Below are 18,250 nucleotides of genomic sequence, written 5' to 3' on the forward strand. Positions count from 1 at the left end.
ACTACCTTATCTGGTCATGTGGTGTGTGAGACATGAGCAGACACAGCCATAGGCTGTGTGCCCACGATGCATTTTTTAAGCGTTTCCGCAGCGGCAAAAACACTGCAGAAATGTTTAAAAAATGCATGGTAGAAGGCCTGCCATGTTCCCCAATGATAATCCTCATGTGCTGTGCACATGCTGCGGAAATTTCCGCTGCGGATTATCATTGCAGAAAAAAACGCAGCACTATCAATTATTTTGCAGAAGTGCTGCGTTTTCGCCGCCATTGACTTGCATTAGATCACATGGATTACGCATCACTGTATATGTAGATGCGCATTCCATGCGCTCTAATGTGCGGATGGTACCCAGGTCTAGAGGAGAGGAGACTCTCCTCCGGACCTGGGTACCATAGGAAACAGTAAAAAAAAAAAAAAAGAATAAAATAAAAAATAAATATATACTTACCTTCTGGCGGCCCCCGATGCGCTCTTCCTCTCATGCCGGCAGTTTGCGATGGACTGAAGGACCTGCGCTGACGTCATAGTCATGTGACGGGTCACACGACGCTGACGTCTGCAGGGCCTTCAGTGTACCGTTGCCGGCAAGGGAGAACGGAGGGAAGCAGGACACCGGGGGCCATCAGAGGGTAAATATATATTTATTTTTTTATTTTTTACCATTCTTTTGGTCACAGTATATAAATCCATGCCGTTTGCATGGATTTATATAGTGTGACCAAGTTGACAAGCACTTTCCAAGTGATGCTAAAGTCGCTTGGAAAGCGCTTGTCAACCCGCATGCGGAAATGCAAGTGAAGAACGCTTCACATCCGCATGTCCATGGCAGGAAAACGCATGTACTATCCGCATGCGTTTTTTCTGCCAGGGAGATGCAGAAACGCTCAGGAAAAAATCCTGAGCATTTTTGCATTGTGGGCACATAGCCATACAGTGCTGAAAGGACATCGGAACAGCATGAGGAAGATCCTTGGAAGCCTCTCTGACTCCCAGGTCACTGCCTAATAGTGTGGTCATTAGACATGATCCTATATATTGTGGTTACAATACAGACATTTTTGGCAACGTGACAAATATTAAACTCCATTCAAAATGGGCAAGGTGTGTGGCAAGGGATGGGGAAGTGGACGTTATGGTGATGGTGCACGCAGTGGCCGAGGCCGTGGGAAAGATGAAACTGTGCCTGCTGAGGGAGCACAACAAACACCCATATCATGTCGGACTACCTTTCTGTCGCAATTTCTAGGGAGCCGCGGAATTCACTATTGAAGCCGGAGCAGTGTAAAATGGTTGTTGGTTGGATAGCAGATAATGCTTCCAGTCAATTTGTCATCACCACTCTGTCTTCCACACAGTCCAGTCTTAGTAGCCGTGAGTCTGGACCACATTATTATTATTATTACTTTAGCGCCATTTATTCAATGGTGCTTTACATGTGAAAAAAGGCTATACATTGCAAAAACAATTACAATTTTGAGCAAAAATATGATAGCCACTGGTACAGGAGAGGACCCTGCCTGCGAGGGCTTACAATCTACAAGGGATGGGTGATGATTCAGTAAGTAAGGGTAGAGCTGGTCGTGCAGTGGTGTGGTGCAGCGAGGGTTACTGCAGGTTGTATGCATGTCGGAAGAGGTGGGTCTTCAGGTTCTTTATGAAGGTTTCAACAGTAGGCGAGAGTCTGATATGTTGGGGTAAAGAGTTCCAGAGACGGGGGGATGCATGGGAGAAATCTTGTATATGATTGTGGGGAGAGGAGATAAGCGGGGAGTATAGAAGGAGATCTTGGTAGGATCAGAGGTTGCGTGCAGGTAAGTACCCGAAGACTAGGTCACAGATGTATGGAAGAGACAGGTTGTGGATGTCTTTGCATGCCTAGGTTAGGGTTCTGAACTGGAGTCTATGGGCAATGGGAAGCCAGTGAAGGGATTGACAGAGGGGAGGGGCCAAGGAATAGCGGGGGGACAGGTGGATTAGTCAGGCAACAGAGTTTAGGATAGGTTAAAGGAGTGCGAGAGTGCTAGAAGGGAGGCCACAGAGCAGGAGGTTGCAGTAGTCGAGGGAGGAGATTATGATGGCGTGCACTAGTGTTTTTGGAGATTTGTGGTTGAGGAATGTGCGGATCAATGAGATTTTTTTTATTTGGAGGCACTATATTCCTCACCCTGATCCTACTTCCTCCCACCATTCCGAGTGCCCTGAGACAATTGATCCCACACTTGGACACTACGAAGAGATGATTTGTTCATCTTTCCATTTATAGATTCTGGCCTCTCACTCAGTTCGCTACAACTGGGATAGCAGGAAATCGCATGTAGCAATGCCCAACTATTTCAGCAGCCATAGTCACGCGAAGGTGACGGTGGGAAAGTGCAATTACTGTCGCAAAAGGTGGATGATGATGAGACACAATGGACAGAAAGTCAGGAGGAGGACCAGGGTGCGGAAGTTGAAGACGAGGCGGCAGATGATGAAGTCACTGGCTCAACCTGGCAAGGGGACATGTAGAGCGAGGACAGCAGCACACAGAGGGAGCAAGGCATAGCACCACAACAGGCAGGAACAAGCAGTGTGGTGACCACAGACACAAGGCAGCCAACTGCTCCCTGGAACACCAACACGACGGAAGTTGTCAGTACAATTGTTAGATCTTCTCGAGTCTGGTTCTTTTTTAAAGACTGTTCAGATAACCCAAAAAAGGCCATTTGCAGCATCTTCCTGGCCAGCATCAGCAAGAGCACTAAAACTACCACATGGAATGCAAGCACAAATATGCAGCCAGCCACCCACAGGCCACAATCCTAAACTACCATATTTCTCGTATGCTTGCAGTAGAAATGTATCCTTTTAGGCTCCTGGAGGTTGAAGCTTTCTGCTATCTCATGGCGGCAGCTAGCCCTCAGTCCCCAGCTGCCACTCTTTCTGCCAGTGTGGCATTACCACCTTACATAAGCACGTGTCCCAGAACATTTGCCGTGCCCTCACCAATGCAGTTATTGAGAAGGGCCACCTAACCACAAACACGTGGACAAGTGCTTGTGGCCAGGGCCGGTACATCTAACTGACAGCATACTGGGTAAATATAGTGAAAGTCGGGACCCAATCGGACCCTGGGACTGAACACGTCCTCCCGACGCAGATAATTGCGGGTCCTGGGTCATTCAGGGTAGCCCTCACATTCTGCATCTCCTGCACCTCATCCTCCTCTTCAGCCTCCATCTTCATCACTTGATTCATTTTTTTAGGAGATATTCCAGATTATATAATTAAACTTCATGGGTGCAAATAACAATAAGCAGGACTTTATGCTTAGGTGACAAACCGCACATCGTTTCAAAGCTGTAACAGAGAAGGTAGATCTGTGGCTCTCACAGCTGAACATAGAGCTAAGCATGGTCATGTGTGACAATGGCTGGAACCTGGTGGCGGCTCTGAAGCGAGGCAAGCTCGCAGTTGTACCATGCCGGGCCCATGTGCTCAACTTAGTGGTTCAGCGGTTTCTCAAAACCTACCCAGATCTGCCAGAGCAGCTTGTGAAAGTATGCTGCGTTTGTGCCCATTTCAGAAAGTCGGCTACAGATTCCGCCACCCTGGCAGGGCTTCAGCATTGTTTGCAGTTTTCAGCTCACCGACTGGTGTGCGATGTGACCATGCTTTGGAAATCAACGTTGCAGATGTTTGGAATGATTTTGAGCACCAGAGGGCAGTTGTTGAGGACTAGCTTCAATACGTCCGTCGGCATTCAGGTCAGCTTCCGCACATAAGAGCTTATGAGTGGCATGGATGTCGGTCATCTGTGCCATCCCCCAAAACTTTGAGGACTCCACAAGATGGTGAGCATCACCATCCCACTTCTCTGTCTACTGAAACGCTCGCTGCTCACAAATAAAGAGGAGGCATTGCAGGCGGAGCAAAGAACTATACAGGGTGATGCTACTCAGCCTAACCTCATCTCATCTCAGTGCAGATTGGGTGATAATGAGAAGGAGGAGGAAGAGAACATGGACAGTTGTCATCTTGGTGAGAACAGGAAAGTCTTGGCTGTTGGCAGTCTGGCACACATGGCCGACTTTATGTTCCGCTGCCTTTAGCAAGACCCTCGTGTTGTACACATTTTGGGCAATTCAAAAAAATTGGCGTGGAATGAGAGAAGTCTTAGAGACGAAGGTGTGAGATTCTGATTAAGGAGGATGTTAGTCTTAAATCAGTTGCAGAATTGAGGGCATGGGAGGGGTGATACACAGAAATGAGGGATGAAATACAGGGCGGTGCAGAACTGTGGACAGCTTAGTGGTAGTGATTGTGTAACCTAACGAATGCAATGACTGGCACAGGGTAGAGGCATCGGTGAAGCAGCTTAATAGAAATATGACCCTGGCTGCTGCATTCAGAATGAATTGGAGAGGAGACAGTTTGTTTAGAGGGATACTGATTAGAAGAGAGTTGCAGCAGTGATTAAGAGCGACAGTAATTAAGAGCGACAGTAAGAGTTTTTGCAGTATCAAAGATGAGAAAAGGTCAAATTCTGGAGATGTTTTTAAGGTGCAGGTGACATGAGCGACTGAGTGTTTTTCCACGTTGAATAAAGGAAAGTTGTGTGTCAAATATGACTCCAAGACAGCAGGCGTGCAGAGTGGGAGTTATGGTGGCACCACCTAAAGGAAATTGCAAAGTCAGGTATAGGTAGGTTAATAAAAGTCAGGTAAAGGTAGGTTAGTAAGAGTCAGATATAGGTAAGTTAGTAAAAGGTATAGGTAGGTTAGTAGAGGGAGGAAACCGAAGGAGTTCATTTTTGAAGATATTCAGTTGAGGCCCTTGTTGAAGAATTATATATAAAAATGATAAAAAATTATATATATAAAAAAATTCCTATGTGACAATACTGGCTGCAGAGTTCACAGACAGTTCAATGGACAAGCAAGGAGTACAGGCGACAGTTTTCTCAGGCCCTCCCAGCGCCCAGGCCCTGATACACAGGGTACTCTGACAAGGAGGGAAAAGTTTTGGAAGATGCTGAAGGACTACCTTGGTGACCGTACCAGCATCCTCCATGATTCCTCTCTATGCCTTACAACTGTTGGGTATCCAAACTGGACTCGTGGCATCAACTGTCTCTGCGCCTTGGAGGTCATGACCGCTAGAGTTTTGTCAGAGATGTTTTTTAGTGCCGCCGGGGGCATTATTACTGATATAACCAATAGGCGCATCTGCCTGTCAACTGACAATGCTGACAGGCTGACTCTTATACAAAATGAACAAGAGCTGTATTGGGCCAGATTTCTCAACACCACCGATGATACAATCGGAACATAGACTCATAGTTACATAGTTACATAGTTACATAGTTTATAAGGCCGAAAAAAGACAAGCGTCCATCCAGTTCAGCCTATTTCTTGTGCACTGCAGCTATTCCGCAGCATTGATCCAGGGGAAGGTAACAAAAAACCATGCGGTATAGGCCAATTTACATCATTGAGGAAAAATTCACTTCCCGACACCAATCTGGCAGTCAGATTAAATCCCAGGATTAATTAACTAAGCATAAGATGTAATTTTATTGTTCTCAAGAAAGGCGTCCAGGCCTCTCTTGAACTCTTTAAGTGAGTTGGACATCACCACTTCCTCTCCCAGAGAGTTCCAGAGTCTCACGGCTCTGACCATAAAGAATCCCCTTCTATGCTGGTGCAGGAACCTCCTTTCCTCCAGACGCATAGTGTGCCCCCTCGTCTTTGTCACCATCCTTGGTATAAACAGGTCATGGGAGAGATCTCTGTACTGCCCCCTGATATATTTATACATGTTTGAGGTCTCCTCTAAGCCTTCTCTTTTCCAATGTAAATAGGCCTAATTTTGACAACCTCTCTGGGTATTCTAGTCCCTCCATTCCCTTTATTACCTTAGTCGCTCTCCTTTGTACCGTCTCTAGCTCCAATATGTCTTTCCTGAGCACCGGAGCCCAGAACTGTGCACAATATTCTAAGTGCGGCCTTACCAGCGCTTTATACAGAGGAAGAACAATGTTCTCATCATATGCCCCTATTCCTCTTCTGATGCATGCCATGACTCTATTTGCCTTTGCAGCTGCTGTCTGACACTGGGCACTCCAATTTAATTTGCTATTAACCAAGACGCCCAGGTCCTTCTCCATGTCAGATTTCCCCAACGGTTTCCCATTTAATATGTATGGGTGACTGCTGTTTTTCTTTCCCATGTGCATGACCTTACATTTATCGGCATTGAACCTCATTTGCCATTTTTTGGCCCAACTCCCCAATTTATCTAAATCCTCCTGTAGCTGTGCCCTATCCTCATCTGTATTAACTACTTTACAAAGTTTAGTATCATCTGCAAATATTGCTATTTTACTATGCAACCCTTCCACTAGAACATTAATAAATATATTAAATAATATAGGGCCCAAGACTGACCCTTGAGGCACCCCACTAGTAACCCTGACACACCCTGAGCTTACTCCATTGATAACCACCCTCTGCTTTCTATCACTCAGCCAGCTATTTACCTACTTGCACACATTATCCCCCAGACCAAGCATTCTCATTTTATATACCAACCTTTTGTGTGGCACAGTATCAAACGCTTTGGAGAAGTCAAGGTATACAACATCCACTGACTCTCCCCGGTCCAGCTGTGAGCTCACCTCCTCGTAGAAGGCGATCAGGTTTGTTTGGCAGGAGCGATCCCTCATGAATCCATGTTGATATGGAGTTAGACAGTTATTATCATTAAGATATTCTACAATAGCATCTCTAAGAAATCCTTCAAACAATTTACCCACAACAGACGTTAAGCTGACTGGTCTATAGTTCCCAGGGTCACTTTTAGACCCCTTTTTGAATATTGGTACCACATTTGCTTGGCGCCAGTCTAGTGGGACAGTCCCTGTCCATAAAGAGTGCTTGAATATAAGATACAGCGGCCTGTCTATCACATTACTTAATTCTTTTAGTACCCGGGGGTGTATGTCATCTGGGCCTGGTGACTTGTCTATTTTGATATTTTTTAGGCGTTTCTGAACTTCCTCCTGGGTTAGGTGGGTGATATTTAGCGGAGGGTTTACTTTATCACTCTGCATTTCCTCCGATAAATTGTTTTCTTTTGTGAAAACAGTGGAGAAGAAGCTATTGAGTAGGTTTGCTTTACCCTCAACGCCCTCTATGATTTTACCCAGGTTATTTTTCAATGGGCCAACTCCATCAGTTTTAATCCTTTTACTGTTTATATAGTTAAAGAACAGTTTGGGATTCGTTTTACTTTCCCTGGCAAATCCAATCCAAATCCAGTGGTTTCTTTTGGGGGGATCTATTCCTATGCAAGTCTTCACACCCAGATATGAGTATATGCTTCAGGAATTGTTCTATTTTATATGGCCCTCCTCCTTCTCCTCATCCTCCTCCACCATATTACCAGGGTGACTATCATGCCATGCCCACATAATTTTGTTTAAGGGTGTTTCTGATTAGAAACAAGCGAATATTTTAATATTTGTTTCGGATTACGATCGTCGTTTTTGCAATAATGACCGATGTATTTGTCGAGTATTCACTGAAAATTGCCGAACACCATTGGATTCAATGGGGGCCAAAACCAAATGCAAACACAACACCTTCAAATGGGACCAAAAGCTGCCAAAACACATCAATTTAGGGGCAGACACCAGGAAAGTGCCATCAATTGACCCAGAGTACAAGTAGTATAATTATTATTATTTTTTTATTATAGTGCTATTTATTCCATGGTGCTTAACATTCAAAAAGAAGTAACTGACTGGAACAAGAGGAGAGAGGACCCTGCCCATGAGGGTGCGCAAACAGTCTATAAGGGATGGGTGAGGATACAGTAGGTCAGGGTAGAGCTGGTTGTGCAGTAGTATGGTGGAGCGAGGGTTACTGTAGGTTGTGTACTTGTCAGAGGAGGTGGGTCTTCAGCTTCCTGTTGAAGGTTTCAACAGTAGACAAAAGTTCCAGTGTAGGGGAGGATGCACAGGAGAAATCTTGTATGCGTTTGTGGGAAGAGGAGATAAGAGGAGACTAGAGAAGGAGATCTTGTGATGATCGAAGGTTGCGTGCAGGTATGTACCGGGAGACTAGGTCACAGATATATGGAGCAGACAGTTTGTGGATGGCTTTGTATGCCATGGTTAGGGTTTTGAACTGGAGTCTCTGAGCAATCGGGAGCCAGTGAAGAGATTGAGGACAGGTGGATTAGTCAAGCAGCAGAGTTTAGGATAGATTGGAGGGGTGCCAGAGTGTTGGAAGGGAGGCCACAGAGCAGGAGGTTGCAGTAGTCAAAGCGGGAGATGATGAGGACGTGCGCTAGTGTTTTTACAGATTCTTGGTTGAGGAATGTGTAGATCCGGGAGATATTTTTGAGTTGGAGTCGGCAGGAAGTGGAAATAGCTTGGATATGTAGTTTGAAGGAGAGATTAGAGTCCATGGTTACCCGAAGAGCTGTTCACTTTTCCATATATAGATTTGGGCCTCTCGCCTGGCCCTCTTCAAGGAGGGCAACAGAAGATTACATGTAGCGATGTCCAAATATTTGAGCAGCCATGGTCACCTGAAGGTGACGGTGAGAAAGGCAATTACTGTCTCAAGACTTGGATGATGATGAGACACAATGGACAAAGTCAGGAAGAGGACCAGGGTGTGTAAGTGTAAGTGAGGTGGTGGACTATGAAGACGATTGGCCAAATGCCAGGATCCAGAAACATTGCCTGCTGGTGACACCACTGTCTCTTCCCATGTTGTACTTGCATGCCAACCTCCGTCCATGTATGCAGGCAAAACTGCCTCCCACCCTGCACCTGTCGTTGCACACTTGAAACCATCACCATCAGCAACCACATTCAATTCCTTGTCCCAGTGCAGCATTCAGTTGTCCCTACCCAAGTCCTTTATACACAAGCACAAATAAGCAGCCAACCACCCACAGGCCACACTACTAAACTGCCACATTTCTCAACTGCTTGCACTAGAAATTTAGCCTTTTAGGCTCGTGGAGGAGGAAGCTTTCCGCAACCTCATGGCAGTGGCTGGCCCTCGGTACTCAGTCCTCAGCAGCCAACATTTCTCGCGGTGTCGTCCCCGCCTTATACAAGCATGGGTCCCAGAACATTACCCATACCCTCACCAGCGCCGTTAGTGGGAAGGACCGCCTAACCACAGACACAAGGACAAGTGACTGTGGCCATGGACGGTACATCTCACTGACGCATCACTGGGTTAATATTGTGGAAGCCGGGACCCATTTAGACCCTGGGATGGAACACGTCTTCCTGACACATAGGATTGCGGGCCCTGGGACAATCAAGCTTCAACACAATGTGCACAAGGTAGACAGCAGCAGTAGTCGGTCTCCTAGTCAACGAGCAAATTATTCATGATGATAGAGGCCACCATCTCCTTAGCTTTCTGGTACTTTTTTGTGGGAATGAGCTTGTCTTCAACCAGCCAGGAATATTTCCAGTGAATTATGGCAAGTTTCTCCAGCATGTTAGATATCAGAGTGAGAACAGAGATAGCAGCACAGTGGCTCAGTGGTTAGCACTGAAGTCTTGCAGCGCTGAGGTCCTGGATTCAAATCCCACCAAGGACAACATCTGCAAGGATTTAGTATGTTCTCCCCATGTTTGCATGGGATTCCCCCTCAGTAAAAAAGCAGCCATAGAGTGTACGGGAACCTTCCCACAGACTTTTGTTAGCAAGGGCTGCTTTTTGGCAGGGTTGGACAGGCCCACATTGGCGAGTCTGGTTTTTAATTCTTATAAAGTGGATAGCAAATTATTTACTTTTCCAAAAAATGTTAGACAATTTTTTTTTTGCACTGAATTAATTGGCCCATCTCTAATTGTGCCATTTAATTTTGGACAAGATCTGTCATCCATCTTAGGCAGAATTTGACCTTACAGTGTGGTGCACAGACATTGCAACCTAGTAAGAGGCTGTTGGACTGTCTATACTGTATATGTACTGATAGTCATTATTTCAGTATTATTACCCCCCAATACTTTATGTGTGACAAACATTAACCTTGTCAATAATTAATTGGTACAAGAATTGTGCTCCTTTGCAAGAAAATAATACAATTCTTAATTTCTTATAGCAATTTGATCAGAACACAATTAGGTTCAGAAACTGAAAACATATCTTATTGCAGAGCTCATAAGAGTGTTTCTAAGCTGTCTTTTCTAACCAATATAATGTGAGCGCAGGGCATGATAGACATGAAAGATACATTTTTGGTCTTTGAATATACTGTACACAATTAACACTGGTGTTCTTGAGTTCTGAATGTGTTGAATTCATTAAGAGGTGTGTGCTTCTTTAACCCCTTTACCACCAAAGGCTGTTTGCACGTTAATGACCAGGCCATTTTTTTCAATTTTGACCAGTGTCACTTTATGAGGTAATAACTCTGGAACGCTTCAACGGATCCCCCTAATTCTGAGCTTGTTTTTTCGTGACATATTGTACTTCATGATAGTTGTAAAATTTATTTCATATGACTGCCTTTTTTTGTGACAAAAAAGGAAATTTGTCGAAAATTTTGAAAATTTTGAAATTTTATGCCCTTAAATCAGAGAGATACAGTGGGGAAAAAGTATTTAGTCAGTCACCAATTGTGCAAGTTCTCCCACTTAAAAAGATGAGAGAGGCCTGTAATTGACATCATAGGTAGACCTCAACTATGAGAGACAAAATGAGAAAACAAATCCTGAAAATCACATTGTCTGATTTGGAAATATTTTTTTTTCAAATTTTGGTGGAAAATAAGTATTTGGTCAATTACAAACAAGCAAGATTTTTGGCTCTCACAGACCTGTAACTTCTTCTTTAAGAGTCTCCTCTGTCCTCCACTCATTACCTGTTGTACTGGCACCTGTTTGAACTCATTATCAGTATAAAAGACACCTGTCCGCAACCTCAAACAGTGACACTCCAAACTCCACTATGGTGAAGACCAAAGAGTTGTTGAAGGACACCAGAAACAAGATTGTAGCACTGCACCAGGCTGGGAAGACTGAATCTGCAATAGGCAAGCAGCTTGGTGTGAAGAAATCAACTGTGAGAGCAATAATTAGAAAATGGAAGACATACAAGACCACTGATGATCTCCCTCGATCTGGGGCTCCACACAATATCTCACCCCTTGGGGTCAAAATGATCTCAAGAACGGTGAGAAAAAATCCCAAAACCACACAGGGGGACCTAGTGAATGACCTGCAGGGATCTTTGACCAACGTTACACAGGCTATCATCAGTAACACACTACGCCACAAGGGACTCAGATCCTGCAGTGTCAGACGTGTCCCCCTGCTTAAGCCATTACATGTCCGGGCCCATCTGAAATTTGCTAGAGAGCATTTGGATGATCCAGAAGAGTATTGGGGGAATGTCATATGGTCAGATGACACCAAATTAGAACTGTTTGGTAGAAACACAACTCGTCATGTTTGGAGGAGAAAGAATGCTGAGTTGCATCCAAAGAACACAATACCTACTGTGAAGCATGGGGGTGGCAACATTATGCTTTGGGGCTGTTTCTCTGCCAAGGGACCAGGACCACTGTACATGAAAGAATGAATGGGGCTATGTATGATGAGATTTTGAGTGCAAACCTCCTTCCATCAGCAAGGGCATTGAAGATGAAATGTGACTGGGTCTTTCAGCATGACAAGGATCCCAAGCACACCACCATGGCAATGAAGGAGTTCTTCGTAGAAGCATTTCAAGGTCCTGGAGTGGCCTAGACAGTCTCCAGATCTAAACACTATAGAAAACCTTAGAAGGGAGTTGAAAGTCCATATTGCCCAGCGACAGCCCCAAAACATCACTGCTCTAGAGGAGATCAACATGGAGGAATGGGCCAACATACCAGCAACAATATGTGCCAACCTTGTGAAGACTTACAGAAAACGTTTGACCTGTGTCATTGCCAACAAAGGATATTTAACAAAGTATTGAGATGAACTTTTGTAATTGACCAAATACTTATTTTCCACCAAAATTTGAAAAAAAATCTTTCCAAATCAGACAATATGATTTTCGGGATTTGTTTTCTCATTTTGTCTTTCATAGTTGAGGTCTACCTATGATGTCAATTACAGGCCTCTCTCATCTTTTTAAGTGGGAGAACTTGCACAATTGGTGGCTGACTAAATACTTTTTTTCCCCACTGCATGTCACACAAAACAGTTAATAACTAACATTTCCCACATGTCTACTTTACATCAGCACAATTTTACAACCAAATTTTTTTTGTTAACAAGTTATAAGTGTTAAAAATTGACCATCAATTTCTAATTTTTCCAACAAAATTTACAAAACCATTTTTTAGGGACCAAATCACATTTGATGTGACTTTGAGGGGCCTTTATGACAGAAAATACCCAAATGTGACAGTATTCTAAAAACTGCACACCTCAAAGTGCTCAAAACCACATTCAAGAAGTATATTAACCATTCAGGTGCTTCACAGGAATTAATGGAATGTGGGAGGAAAAAATAAACATTTACCTTTTTTTTCACAAAAATTTTACTTTAGACCCAATTTTACATTCATAAGTGTAACAGGAGAAAATGGACCACACAATTTTTTGTGCAATTTCTCCTGAGCATGCCGATACCCCATATTTGGGGGAAAACCACTGTTTGAATGCATGGCAGGCTTGGAAGGGAAGGAGCGCCATTTGACTTTTGGAATGAAAAATTTGCTTGACTAATTAGTGGACACCATGTCTCATTTTGAGAGCCCCTGATGTGACTAAACAACGGAAAACCCCCACAAATTACCCCATTTTGGAAACTATATCCCTTAAGGAACTTATCTAGATATGTAGTGAGCACTTTGAACGCCCAAGTGTGTCATAAAAGTTTATAACATAGAGCCATGAAAATAAAAAAAATCACCTTTTTTCCACAAAAATTATCTTTTAGCCCCATTTTTTTTATTTTCACCAGAGTAACAGGAGAAATTGCACCCCAAAGGTTGTTGTGCAATTTCTTCTGAGCACGCAGATACCCCATATGTGGTCGTATACTACTTTTGAGACACATTGCAAAGCTCAGAACTGAAGAAGCACCATATTGGTGTTCATATTTTGGTGGGCTGGTTTAACGTTGCCATGTCAGATTGGCTGAGCCTCTAAGGTGCCAGAACAGCAGAACCCACAATAAGAGACCCCATTAGCAGAACCCACAATAAGAGACCACATTTTGCAAACTAAACCCTGTGAGGGGTGCAGTGAGCATGTTGACACCACATATTCCTCACAGAATTTTACACCATTGGACAGTGAAGAAAGAATAATTACTTTTTTACCATGAAAGGTTTGTTTTAGCCCCAGATTTTACACTTTAACACTGGTAAATGGGTAAAAATGGCACCAAAATTTGACATACATTTTTTGCTGAATGTAGAAATACCCCATGTGTGGCTATACAGTATTGCTTAGCCACACGGTGTGACTCGGGAGGGAGCGCTATCTGCCTCCTGGAGCACAGATTTTCCTAGAATAGTATGCAGACTCCATATACACAGCCCCTACGTATTTCAGATGAACCCCTGAGGTATCCATTCACTTTAATGAAGCAGCAGAGTTGGACCTCTTTCAAACGTCAGTGTTTTTTTATGTTTTGCCGCTTTTACACAATAAAAACTATTTTACAGAAAAAATAAGGTTTTTTTGTATTGCTTTATTCTGAGAGCTATAACGTTTATATTTTTTGGCTGATGGAGCTGCATGGTGGCTTGTTTTTTGCTGGACAATATGACGTTTTCAGCGGTACCATTTTTATTTACATTCGTCTTTTTGATCGCGTTTTATTCCATTTTTTGTTCGGCGGTATAATGATGAAGCACTGTTTTTTGCTTCGTTTTTTTTACCTTGTTCACTAAAGGGGTTAACTCGTGGGACAGTTTTATAGGTCAGGTTGTTCCGGACGTGGCAATACCAAATATGTGTACTTTAATTGTTTTTTTTTTTCATAACAATATTTATTTATGAGTACATATATATATAAATACTCGAGTATAAGACGACTTTTTCAGCCCATTTTTTTAGGCTGAAAAAGCATCCCTTGGCTTCTACTCACGTATATACTTTATTGTATATACCTTCTGAAAGTGGATAGTGGTGGGGGGAGTTGCGGCAGTGGCAGAGGAGCGGGGCACATGCAGTAGCCGCTGCTGTAGCTACCACATGTGCCCACTGCTAAAGCAAAATGAATATTCACCCATCTCCATATCCATGGGCATGGAGAAGGGTGAATATGCATTCTCTTTAGTAGAGGGCACGGAGGATCGCTGAGGCACAGCAGGAGCTGCGGTGCTGCTGACACTGTGCACAAGCTATTAAAGAACAGGGGTATTCACTCCTCCCCACTACCATAGTCCCGGCGTGGAGAGGAGTGAATATCCCCGCAGCTTACCTCGGCATCTGAGGGCACATAGCAGTGACATCATGCGCTGCTCAGATGCGGAGGTGAGCTGCTGCTAGCAGAAAAGGGGCAGCACTGGAGTAGAGGGAAGGAAGGTGAGTAGAAGTGTTTATTTTTTTAATGTGTGCAGTGATGGGTGGCCATGCACACCAGGATAAGGGGGCCATGCATATCAGGATTGGAGATGAGAGGGCCATGCATACCAGGATGAGGGTGTGCAATGCATACCAGGATTAAGGATGAGGGGTGCCACACATGCCAATATTGGGGATGAGGGGTGCCATGCATACCAGGATTGGGGATGAGGTGGCCATGCATACCATGATTGGGGATGAGGAGGTCGTGCAACTCAGGATTGGGATGAGGGGTGCCCTGCATACCAAGATAGGGATGAGGGGTACCATGAATACAAGAATTGGGGATATTGGGGATGAGGGAGCCTTGCTTTCCAGGATTGGGGATGATGGAGCCATGCATACCCGGATTGGGAATTGGGAGGAAATACTTACCAGGATGGGGAAATTTACCAGGAGATGATGCATTTCCCACCCTAGGCTTATACTTGAGCCAATAAGTTTTTCCATTTTTTTGTGGTAAAATTAGGTGCCTCGGCTTATATCCGGGTCGGCTTAAATTTTGCATATGTATATCTTGTGTAGGGGTTTTACTCACTCGGGTGCGATGGGAGTAAAACAGGAAGCATGTTCCTTTAAAAGTCCATGTCGTTTATTGCTTCATGAACCAACAAGCAAAATGGAAAAGCAAACAGCCATTAGTTCAGGAAAACAAAGTAAAGTGTCCTTTAAGTAGGTCTCTGCTTAGCCAGTCCTGTGGGCATACAGGCTGGGCAGCGTGCAGTATCCTGGCTCGGTCTGGAGACAACCATACACAGGAGGCCTTCTCCTCCAAATACACAGACCATGTGCCAAACAATGGTCCCCATTTTGTAGGTTACTAATCATACCCAGAGGTAAGGTATGTGGGTATCTGGACCAGCTCATCTCTCCGAGCTACCCATAACCCGGTCCCAGGTGCACCAATCAGTCCGCTTAGTGCTTACATGCACTCAGGGTTACATCACAGAGGACTGTCATCTCTGTGATACATACCTTCCATCGACAATGCGACCATTAGCCACCTTACTGTTGTTTTTTTAAATAAAATATTTTTAAAACTTGTTTTTAATTTTTTTTCACTTTTTTACTTATTCCCATTATGGGACTTTCACTTTCTGCAGTCTGATCGCAGTTATAAAGTATAGCAGTGCAGGATCAAAGCTATACCTTGTAAACTGTCAGACCTGCAGACAAAAGCTAGTTTGATCATGCACTGCACATGATTAAACTAGCTTGCTACTGCCTGGTGACCGGGATGTCGCCATGATGACATCAGGTCACCATGGCAATGATTGGTACCCCGCGATGACGTCGCGGGTCTCCAATCCAAGAGCAGAGGGGCTTCTGTCCCTCTGCTCGCTAAATGCTGAAATTGCACAATTTAGTGGTTAAAGTGCTGGGAGCGGTGCGGGCACCATTCCGGCCACTGAGAGCCGGCTGTCAGCTGTCAGAATCAGCTGGCACACGGCTGCGATCGCACCCGCACAGCCTCTGCGCATGCACGATCTCTGTGCCGTAATGATACACCCACATAATTTTTTTAAAGGTGTTTCTGATTAGAGATGAGCAAATATTTCAATATTCGTTTCGGATTACTATTGCCGTTTTTGCAATATTCGCCAATATAATTGTCGAATATTCGCCGAACATTACCGAACGCCATTGGACTCAATGGGTACCAAAACCAAACACATACACAACACCTTCAAACGGGAACAAAAGCTGCCAAAACACATCAATTTAGGGGCAGTCACCAGGAAAGTGCCATCAATTGACCCAGAGTACAAATAGTATAACTATTATTTTTTATTAATATAGTGCCATTTATTCCATTGCGCTTTGCATGTGAAAATAGGTCACTGACTGGTACATGTCAGAGAGGACCCTGAACATGAGGGTGCACAGACATTCTATAAGGGATAGGTGAGGATACAGTAGGTGAGGGTACAGCTAGTCATGCAACGGTATGGTGGAGCGAGGGTTACTGCAGGTTGTAGGCTTGTCGGAAGATGTGAGTCTTCAGCTTCCTCTTAAAAGTTTCAACAGTAGGCGAGAGTCTGATATGTTGGGGTACAGAGTTCAAGAGTAGAAAAGATGTATGGGAAAAATATTGTATGCGATTGTGGGAAGAGGAGAGAAGACGGGAGTAGAGAAGGAGATCTTGTGAGGATCGGAGGTTGCGTGCAAGTATGTAGTGGGAGACTAGGTCACAGATATATGGAGCAGAGATGTTGTGGATGGCTTTGCATATCATGGTTATGGCTTGAACTAAAGTCTCTGGCCAATGGGGAGCCAGTGAAGGGATCATAGATCGCAATCTTATAGATTGCTGGAGCCAGTCCACAGTAAAAAAGCAGCCATAGAGTGTCCGGAAAACTTCCCACAGACTTTTCTTACCGAGGGCTGGTTCTCAGCAGGGTTGGACGGGCCCACCAGAGAACCAGAGACTCCTGTGGTAGGCCCTGGCTTCTCCTTCACGAGAGTTCATAGTGTCATGGTGAGGTCTTGATGATGATAGAGGCCATCATCTTCTTTGCTTGCTGCTGGTACTTTTCTATGGGAATTAGCTTGGCTCCAACCAGCCTAGAATATTTCCAGTGAACTATAGCATGACGCCATGGTATTATAAGTGCCCCCAGTACCAGTAGCAAAGCCATCCACAGTTTCCTTGTCAGGAATTTTATTTGGTAGACTGAGTAGCTGTCCATATACATTAGATTCTCACAAAGGAGCTGAAGATACTGAGTGCCAGTAAGTGCAAGTTTCTCCAGCATGTTAGATATTAGAGGGAGAACAGAGAGGGCAGCACAGTGGCTCAGTGGTTAGCACTGAAGCCTTGCAGTGCTGGGGTCCTGGGTTCAAATCCCACCAAGGAAAACATCTGCAAGGATTTTGTATGTTTTCCCCATGTTTGCATGGGTTTCCCCTTCAGTAAAAAAGCAGCCATAGAGTGTCCAGGAACCTTCCCACAGATTTTTCTTAGCCACGGCTGCTTCTCGGCAGGGTTGAACCGGTCCACCAGAGAATCCTCTGGTGGGCCCTGGCTTCTCGATCAGGAAAGTTCATGATCGCATAAACATTGCAACTGCTATGGGGCTCTTGAGCAAGGGAGAAAGGTGGGCTCTCAGAATCAAATCCTCTGGTGGGCCCAATGTTTTTCAGTCTGACACTGCTTCTCGGTGAGAGTTGTATTTCACCATTCTTTAGCTCGGTGAAAGGACTGGCATACAGGGTAACTGTATCAACTCCGGCTGCCATTTTTCCACCACCAGATTCCGCCCATTGTCACACATGACCAAGCCTGGATGTATGTTCAGAGCCACAGATCAGGCTGCTGTGTTACAGCTTTCAACAACTCTGCAGCGGTGGGCGGTTTGTCACCTAAGCATTAAGCATAATATCTTCAGCACAGCCAGTTGCCGCTTGGCCAAGGCAGCGCTTCCAGCTAGTGACTGATGTGGTAATTTCAGAGATGGAGGCCAAACAGGAGGAGGAGGAGGTGCAGGAGCTGTACAATGTGATTACATTGAGGTTACATTGGCGAGTCTGGTTTTTATTCTAAAAAGATCCTACTGTGTTTTTATTTTTTATTTTATTTTTTTTTACATTTCTTCAAATGTGTATTGGAGTTCGTCCTAATTTTTGGCAGTCCTTGCAATTGCTTCATATACAA

General features: G+C 44.4%; 1 protein-coding gene across 2 annotated transcripts in view; it reads left to right on the top strand.

Annotated features, from left to right (window-relative positions):
• CA11 (carbonic anhydrase 11) overlaps positions 1-18,250 on the top strand; it is a 1,198,011-nt gene that overhangs the window by 122,240 nt on the left and 1,057,521 nt on the right. The window lies entirely within an intron of this gene.

This window comes from Phyllobates terribilis, unplaced genomic scaffold, assembly GCF_046119375.1.
Source record: "Phyllobates terribilis strain yellow unplaced genomic scaffold, ASM4611937v1 Scaffold_12__6_contigs__length_324123572, whole genome shotgun sequence".
In the NCBI taxonomy this organism is placed as follows: Eukaryota; Metazoa; Chordata; class Amphibia; order Anura; family Dendrobatidae; genus Phyllobates; species Phyllobates terribilis.